We start from the raw sequence: 9325 nt of genomic DNA on the forward strand, positions 1-9325 counted from the left end.
TCTAATGTGAGTGCCATTCCCCCCGCTCAATTCCTGACTTCCTCCTCCAGAGAACAGAAATCGCTACTGGAATTAGAAAAGCGGTCGCTAGATGGCGATGTCCCACCAGAGTAAGGTTTCTAAACCCCGGGAGCAAGGCCTTTAAAACCTGGGTGCAGAGCTGAGTGTGGGCGCCAGGGGGTGCTCCGCGTCCTCGCCTGCACCGGTGTGTCCTGCAGTGGCTAGTTTCTTGGCGCTCCGAGGAGCCGTGTTCTATCCTAACGCAGTATTAAAGGAGCTGCCTACACGCCCCCGCTTTACCGCACAGCAAGAGGAGTGAGGCATCACGATTAGCGCCTGACTCCGATTTGCCAGCCTCTGGTCTTGGGTGGCCTTGGGCAGGTGACTCTCTGCCCCGCATTCTCCTGGTGCTCCTCTGCAGTCCTACCTGTGAGGTGCAGTCCACACCATAGCTGCATCCAGGTCGTTATCACCTTGTCGCTCGGTGTCCAGAAGGCACTTTCGTGTATATTGTCTTGGTTAATCATCTTGGGGTCACATATTTTCATTATCATGAAGACTGAGGTTCAGGGAGGTAGAGAGAGTTGTCTGAGATCACTCAGATAACAAAGGGCAGAACTGGTCTACTTGGTCCACGGCCAAGCTTAGGAGCCAGGAGGGTGGGGTGTGGGAGGGGGCAGATCAGAAAAGAAACACACACACACACACCCTTAGGATGACTGAGCATCCCCAACGTACACAGACACGGGAAAAGACAGAGCAGGGAAGCCCTCCAAGGTTCCCAGGAGGGGAATTTTCCATGCCTGCTAATCCTCAGGATGTTGACAGCCTTCAGCTCCACTCGGACGCACCGGGGAAAATCTCAGGGAAAGAGGCGCAGGAAAGGCCGTTTAATAAGCTCCCCTGAAGCGTGGGTGCGCCCCTGGTAAGGCCGCCATGGGTCTGGCGCAGTGACTGCACCTGTTAGAGAGACAGCAGCGTAGGGGCACCCAGCAGTAAGGAGGGGCAAGGGGACTCCTGTGTGGTGCCTGGCGGGTGACTCAGTGCCTTTTCGGTTCTCTGCCCACAGATTCAAATTGAAAGGAGGCAAGAAGAGCTGTGCCTTGAAGACAGACAAATGGGTTACCGCTATCTTACGGAAGATAAAACCCTGCTTGCCGACGGAAATGTGATCCGGTTCCTTTCTACTCTGGACTCTGGAGGCCTCCTGGCTTCACCTGCCCCCACCCCCACCCCTCCACCCTCCACCTGTTCTGCACCCACATTGCCAGGCCACGGAGGGTCTGGTGGGTTGTCACACTTTACATATTTAAACTACAGAATCCTTGATTTCTGCCTCCCTGTGCCTCTCAGACCCCACAGGGATCTCAGGTTGCAAAGGTGATTGGCACTGAGGGTCTGGGGCCAGCGACTGGAGGGTGGGGGAGCAGGGGAGACATGTTGCACCTGGTGCCAAGGGAACTGACTTCTTGTCAATAAGAGTCAGTAAGTCAGAGGTGGGGAACATCCGGCCTGTAGGCCTTATAAGGCCCCTGAAATCATTGGGTCTGGCCCTGCCAAAGCATTAGGGGTGAGTTAATTAAATGTTTGACCAAATATAGCCAGCTAATTTGTTGATAATTTTGTATGGCTTGAAAATGATGTTACAAATATACAAATGGCCCTTGGCAGAAAAAAAAACCTCCCCTCCCATTCCCCCACCTCCCATCCTACAATAAATGATTGACTCCTCTCTGCTGACTGTCTTTGTCCTGGGGGTAGGCGCTGACTCAAGCTGTGATGTAGCTTCTCCCTTTCCAGGCTGGTGGTGGGGGGAGGCACCGTGCAGCAGCAAGTGGGGCCCAGGGCTGCGTTCACATTTGGGTGCAGGACATCCTCCCTCCCTGACCCCCTCCCCTCTGCCCCTGGAGGGTTCAGGGGCTGATGCTATCCAGAAGGTACAGCTGCTCTAGCAGGAGGGGGTGTTATAAGGTCACTTCCCTGTAAGGTGTTGCCAGTCCCATCTTACAGATGAGGAGACTGAGGGCTGGAGAGGGACATGGACAGGCCTGAGGATACATGGCAAGTCAGGGTTAGATCCGGACACGAAACTCTTTCCTGTCCCGAGATGTTGAGTGACTGCCTGACACAGCATGGCACAGGCACAGGAGCCCTCTCTCCCCAGACAGACCCTGCCACGTGGGTTAGCAGGGCCTTCTCCTCGGGGAGGGCTCTGGTGAGTATCCAGCATGAGAGGGTCCAGGTCTGAGAGATGCCAACACAACTCACTTAGAGGAGGAGGCAGTGCTGGGAGAGCAGGAGGCCCCTTGGTGCACTGGAAGGAGGGCAAGCACAGCTCCACCTTGTGTAACGTGGGACTCGGGAGAACAGCAAGGGAGGGAGCACAGTCCATGCTGGGTCTCAGGATTGGCACCCTTTAAAGACCAGCTCGGTGGCTGTAGGGGAGAAGGTCTCAGGTCCTGTGTCTCAGGGCTTCTCCCTCTTGCTCCAGCATTCAGCATGTCACATGGCCGGCCCACTCTTCTTAAATGGCCCCCTCCCCTCTGCCCCCATGACTGCCCTGCCCAGGCCATTCCTCTCTCCTGGACCAGGCTGTTCTCCATTCTCCCTTGCCAGCTCCACCCTGCCCCGGCCACAGGCTACTCTTCCTGACATCCCCCAGCCTCCCATGGCTCCAGAGCCTGGGGCATCACCCGCCTGCCTTCAGATCTAACTCCAAACTCCCCACCTTCACGTTGTGACTCCTCTCTAACCACTGCACAGCCTTCCCTTTGAAAATCTCTAATGTTTCCATCTGGAACCAAACTCTGATCTTACGGGGATAGTCCTTCCAGGCCCTCTCCCCTCTTTTCCGTCCTGCACCTTCTCTATAGGAATCTCGTGATGACTGTGCTACATCCTCCAAGGTTGAACTTGTCCCATCTTCTCGACAAGTTCAATGCTAACTAGGACTGGTCAGCTAGTTTTCCCCTGGGGGTGGGGGGGGTCAGGTGCACACAATGTGTATGACTCCAGGATGGAGGACTGCTCCCAGCAGGAAGGCACGGGTTCAGGGAGACCAGTTAGAAGCTGATGCTGGGACTGGAGCCATTGTTCTAGACTAGTCTGGGCTGGTAAGCCAGGGCCCCCCTGCCCTAGGCTAGCCATGGCCAGGGCCCACTGCATTCACATTCCTCTAGTGCCCTCTGCCATCCACCTGCACTTCAGAGTGGCCTCTGCTGCTTGGAAGTTGCCCTCAAAGAAAACACCACTGTTAGAGATTTTAAATAAAATGCATTTTCTGCAAAATATCAGCAGTCCCACGATTGCATTTTCTCCACAATAACATATTTAGTTAACAACACTGGCATTTACTAGGCACTTTCCTCCCTAGTTGCCCTGGCTCTTCACCCCCGTGGTTCTTACAGGCATGGCCACAAACCCTGGGGCATTAGGCAGGAGAGAGAGACTCTGCCTGCAGCTGACAGCAGGAGGAATGGGGGCCCATGACAAGAACCAATGGGCTCAAGGCCTTCCTTTAAAAAAGACAGGTCAAGCAAAAACAAACAAAACTCAGACCCAGACAACAGCATGGTGATTACAATGCAGGGAGGCAGAAGAGGGTAAAGGGGTTATAAATGAGATGGAAGGAGTCTTGACTTGGGGTGGTGAACACACAATACAATATGTAAATGATATAGAACTGTACACCTGAAACCTATATAATTTTATTAACTATTGTCACCCCAATGAATCCAGTCCTATATAATAAAAGGCTAATATGCAAATCGACCAAACAGCAGAACGACCAGTCGCTATGATGCGCACTGACCACCAGGGGGCAGACGCTCAACACAGGAGCTGCTCCCTAGTGGTCAGTGCCCTCCCACAGGGGGAGTGCCAGGCTCATGGCTGGTGAGCACAGCGGTGGTGGCAGGAGCCTCTCCCACCTTCGCGGGAGCACTAAGCCATCAGTAGGATATCCCCCGAGGGCTCCCAGACTGTGAGAGAGCACAGGCCGGGCTGAGGGACCCCCCCACCAAGTGCACGAATCTTGTGCACTGGACCTCTAGTCCTATATAATCCTATATAATAAAAGGGTAATATGCAAATTGACCCTAACAGCAGAACAACCAGAACTACTGCTTGACCAATCACTAGGAGGTGCACCGACCATCTCTCGGTCCCTTTCACCGGCCAGCATGTTCCCATCGCCTGATGGCGAACGGAGAACTGGGGGTGGGTGGCAGGAGACACGGGTGGCGCCAGGCCAAGGCCCCCACCCTGCTGGTCACCCCACACACAGAGGGTGACCTGCAGTGGGGGCAGGGCTGGCAAGCAGGCGAGAACGGCTGACTTCTCAGTCCCTCCCCCGGGCATCAGGCTCTGATCGCCCAATGGTGAACGGGGAACCTGGGATGAGTGGCGGCGGGGGACGGGGCCAGCAAGCTGGCAGAATAGCCGAACTCTTGGTTTTTCCTCCCAGCCGCTAGGCTCCCATCGCCTGATGGTGAACAGGGTACCAGGAGTGGGTGGCGGGGGACACAGGCAGTGCCAGGCCAAGGCCCCTGCCCCACTGAAGGGAAAAGGATAGAGAGATAGAATCAATGATGAGAGAGAATCATTGACCAGCTCACTCCTGCACACCCAACTCTAGGTGATCGGACCCACAACTTGGGTATGTGCCCAGACCAGGAATCGAACCGTGACCTCCTGGCTCATAGGTCGACGCTCAACCACTGAGTCACATCAGATTTTTTTAAGCTCATAAATTTTATATCTTGTATGTGGAGCAAGCATTAAACTAGATGCTGGAGATACAAAGATGAATAAAATAATAGCAAGAAAAGAAAATGTCAACAAATACTGTCATAATTGGGAGGTGGAGGGTGATGGGAGGCTGCTTTCCCAGGGGAACGAGTATTAACTTCTCTTATGGAATATGTGAATCATATAACTTTTATTGTCCTTTTTTCAATGGAAGGAATAAAACTCAGAGTACAACCAACTAAAAAGTAATAGATATCATTTTTCATTCACCCTATATAATAAAAGGCTAATATGCAAATCAACTGAAGGGCGGAATGACCGGTCACTATGATGCGCACTGACTACCAGGGGGCAGACGCTCAATGCAGGAGCTGCCCTCTGGTGGTCAGTGTGCTACACGGGGAGCACTGCTCAGCCAGAAGCCGGGCTCACGGTTGGCTAGCACAGCAGCAGTGGCAGGAGCCTCTCGTGTCTCCGTGGCAGCACTAAGGATGTCCTACTGATGGGGAGCAGGCCTAAGCCATCAGTCGGACATCCCCCAAGGGCTCCCGAGAGGGTGAAGGACTGTGAGAGGGTGCAGGCCGGGCTGAGGGATCCCGACCCCCGCCCCGCTCCCAAGTGCATGAATTTCATGCACCGGGTCTCTAGTTAGGTTATAAATAGTGGTATCTAGCAGTGACATTTTATCACTGCTTAGCTGGAATGGCCTCTTTGGAGAACAATTTTTATCAAGTATTTTAATCAAATTTTTCAATGTGTTTATCCAGCAATTCTATGTCCAGATATCTCCCCTAGAGAATACACATGTGCACAAAGAGAGCTGTATAAGAAAATTAATGGCCACATCCTCTATAATAGTAAAAGACAGGAAACCACCACATACTATGCAATAGTAACAAAGAATGAGATAAATCTATAGGTACTGCCCTATCTGCTGGATACGTGCAATTAAGTGAAAATACTGAGTTGAATAATAATACAATTCCAACCCATTACTGTTAAAAAATAAGACCAAGATAAATTTTTTTAATGCACTCATTACCTGTGGTAAGCACAGCTGGTTTTTCCCCATAGCCATCCCCCACTTCGCCCCCCCCCCCTCGCCCCACGACCCATTCCTCCTTGCAAACAGAATGCCCAGTTTTTTTCAAGCAACAGCCAGATAGCTATGGGCTCAGGGCAAGCAGGCCCCTGGGATGAAGAATAATTGGTTTTATGAAAAATTGGTTCTTTTTGCCAAAGAAACATGAGGGAAAGTTTGCAGGGTGACTTCTAGGACAGACTTCCTCCTTTGATCAAAAGGAGAAGCTTTGCTTGGCAGGTGTGGCTCAGTGGTTGAGCATCAACCCATGAACCAAGAGGTCACCGGTTCGATTCCCGGTCAGGGCACATTCCCTGGTTTGGGGCTTGATCCCCAGTAGGGGGTCGTGCAAAAGGCAGCCAACTCATGTCTCTCTCATGGATGTTTCTATCTCTCTTTCCCTCTCCCTTCCTCTCTTTGAAATCAATAAAAATATTTTAAAAAGAAAATTCAATATTTAAAAAAAAGAAAAAGCCTTGCCAGGAAAGAAGCTGCTTTTCCCCAGCCCCTTCCTTCCATGAGGAATGTCCTGTGATGTGTGAGAATGTGGGACTTGAGGTGCAGCAGCCGTCTGTAGCCATGAGGCACGGGCCAAGAGAACCGCAGACGCACAGACCAGAGGTGGTGCATTGTTGAGCCACAAATGGGTTCTCAAGCCAGTCAGCTACCTCTAGGCTTCTTAAGCAATAAATGTCCTTATGATTTAAGTCACTATTTTTCAGGTTCTGTTTCTTGCAACTGAACACAGACAACAATGGGAGAGAAAAAAACTACTAGCAAGATATGCATCAAACTGTTACAGAGGTCCCATGGGGAAGGAGGGAAAAGAGGACTTTCACTTTCTAAAACATATATTTTCCCAAATGCTATATTTGAGTATTGCTAATGCCAAAAATGGGGGCGGGGGGGAAGGAGGAATATACAGCTCAACTTTAGCAACCATGTATATGGCCTACGTATCTGGGTTCTAATTTCCCATATTCCCCAGGCCCTGGTTCATGTATATTTTCCCTTTTTACTGTGTTTTGGAAAGCCACTTCAAATCTTACATGGAAAGACGGTATAAGCAAACAATGCGACAAAGGGTATCAACCCTATCACAGAAGTCCATCTCAGGCTTGCTAGATGTGCAGAGTTTGAGAGGCACAAAAACCAAGGCAAGGAGGAAGCATCGGAAAAACAAAGGCGCGGGGGAGAAGAGCAGCGGGCTTCTCGGGGAACGTTCACATAGCTCACTTTGTAAAGTATATGGCTAACTAACCACTACGCCATACACCTAAAACTAATACAAAATGACACTGAATGTAAGCTGCAATTGAAAAATAAAGTTAAAAAGAGTATACACACCCTTCTTTGAGGACCACTCGTCTTCATAAGGATGATGGCTTTAACGTTAGGATGTTCCATCTCTCTGAAATTCAATGTACTTTTCTGTAAAAAGGGAAAAAGAACAATGAGAATTTCCTGAAATATGTATACTGGTATCATGATATCAGCACAAGTACGGCACCAGGGGCTCAGAAATGCTGTCTGAACCCCAAATTCTCCCTCCTCTCCACACCTCTGACCCCAGCCCCCACTTCCTCCAGATAAGAAAAACAGGACAACGCTTTTTGTTGTGTGGGACGAATTTGGAAATGAATTCGAGTGACATCCCCAGTAGCTTAAGGGCTGACTGCAGGGGTAGGGAAGCACATCATTTTCACAGGCATTTGCCTGCCTCCACCCCATTCCCAAGCTCAAGTGTAAAAATGCTGGTCACAAACCCTACAGCAGGTCACCTCACCCTGTGCAGGCTTAGAAAGGCTATTGTATCCTCACCAGAAACACACACGCAGGAAGGCAAGAGACATCTCACCTGTAATTTGTTCAAAGAAAGTCCATAGACTAATAATCTTTTAGTTTAATATTTATGGGAATGGGAGGAGATAGGAGTGGGATACGCCAGACTTCAACTTGCCAATTCACCACTCCAAATAAACCTGAGTGCCTGTGTAGCTCTGGATGGCAAAATATCACCTCACAGCTCAAGGCAGTCATTCTTTCCTCCCTCCCCCCCCCCCCACCTCCCCCAAAGATACGAGCTACATTCATGTTAACTTAGCAACTGCCAACAGAGAATTGTGTAAAGGAGTTCATGATTGTGGCTCTCACCTCTTTGAAGTTAACTGAGCACTGGCTACCAAGAGAAGTATTAAGAACCTGACTCAAATCTCCAACTTCCCCAGAGTGAAAAAAACACTGAAAGGCAAGACATGGGATTGGTGGCATGTCTGTAGAACAAACAGCACATTTATCATCTATCCAGATTAGAACTGGGGATTCTTGGCTCTGCCCCTAGGAGTATAAAAATGACCCAGAGATGTTAGAGTTAAAACTTAAATTCTGCTTCCATCGTTATCTCTAGAACAACTTCTTGTAAATCTTTCAGCCTGAAACCCATATGCAGAATAAGCACATACAAGGTTTGGTACCCGTTTCTGAAACAATGGTTTGGCAGAAGCTAAAAACAAGGTGGTAAAAATCTACAAAAAGCCTTCCTTCAATTACTTCATAATCCAATGCTGCCCTCTAGCAACTCGAGAGAGGAATAACACTAACAAGCCAACGGGTCAGGAATCTGAAATGTTCAGGATTAACTTTTTAAAATGTTGCTACAAGAGAAAGGGTCTCCACAATTGTACAAGAGCCCATCTTAACACAAAATTTCCTTTTGGAAAGATGCTGGGATATGTTAACACAATCCGCACCTACTGGGCTACTCTACAGACTGAAAAGGCCTGAAGACACTGAAGACGCCCGCCACTGAGCCGTCTGTGTGAACAGTTATGTGGGATTTACTACTTCCCCGGGCAGAGTCATTTTATGTCCCTGGAAAAACTTCCTCTCCCACTTTTCCATGTTTTAGAAAGGAGGTGGACTGAAAGCTCTTAGACCTACTTGATACTTCTCACAACCAATACTTCATAAATACATGGTTATCATGTCAGTTTTTCCTAAGAAATGTAGGGACTAGTCTAAAGCAAAGTTATATTACAATTAAAGAATTATGGAATCAATTGCCAACCTTGGAACTCAAAGGAAACATTTATTTCTTGGTGAGGAGTATTTCCAGGAAGGGGAGTGGCTAATAATTAGGACAAGAGGAACAGGTTTAATCACAACCACTTGAAGCACTACGTCCAGAAAAGGCCTTTCATTTCCATAATCACTTTTCCAGGACGACTTGCAAGTTCGAAATTCATTCTATGAGATGTCATTGCTCTCATGTCAAGCCGATCAGAGCCTGTTAGTTGTTACCCTGAAACATGGAGAGAACTACGCTGGGAAAGGAGGGCCTACTAATCAGGTCTAAGTGTGAAATAGGAGAACATCCACCTATGTGACTTCTGGCTACAGACAGGTGTTTCCAATTTCTCAGATTTTGTCTTAAATGAAATGCATCCACGTTAGTGCGTGTGTGTGCAGGTGGGGAGGGAAGAACCACATACATTT

The 9325-nt window shown here is 49.3% G+C and overlaps 1 long non-coding RNA gene across 1 annotated transcript in view; it reads right to left on the reverse strand.

Annotated features, from left to right (window-relative positions):
• The window catches only part of LOC132218808 (uncharacterized), a 16180-nt gene extending 8797 nt beyond the window's left edge, over positions 1-7383 (reverse strand). Inside the window, exon 1 of the long non-coding RNA XR_009449278.1 lies at positions 7178-7383. This is a non-coding gene — a long non-coding RNA (uncharacterized LOC132218808). The remainder of the gene's footprint in view (positions 1-7177) is intronic.
• Between the last annotated feature and the right edge of the window lie 1942 nt (positions 7384-9325).

The sequence above is a fragment of the Myotis daubentonii genome, chromosome 16, assembly GCF_963259705.1.
Source record: "Myotis daubentonii chromosome 16, mMyoDau2.1, whole genome shotgun sequence".
NCBI lineage: Eukaryota > Metazoa > Chordata > Mammalia > Chiroptera > Vespertilionidae > Myotis > Myotis daubentonii.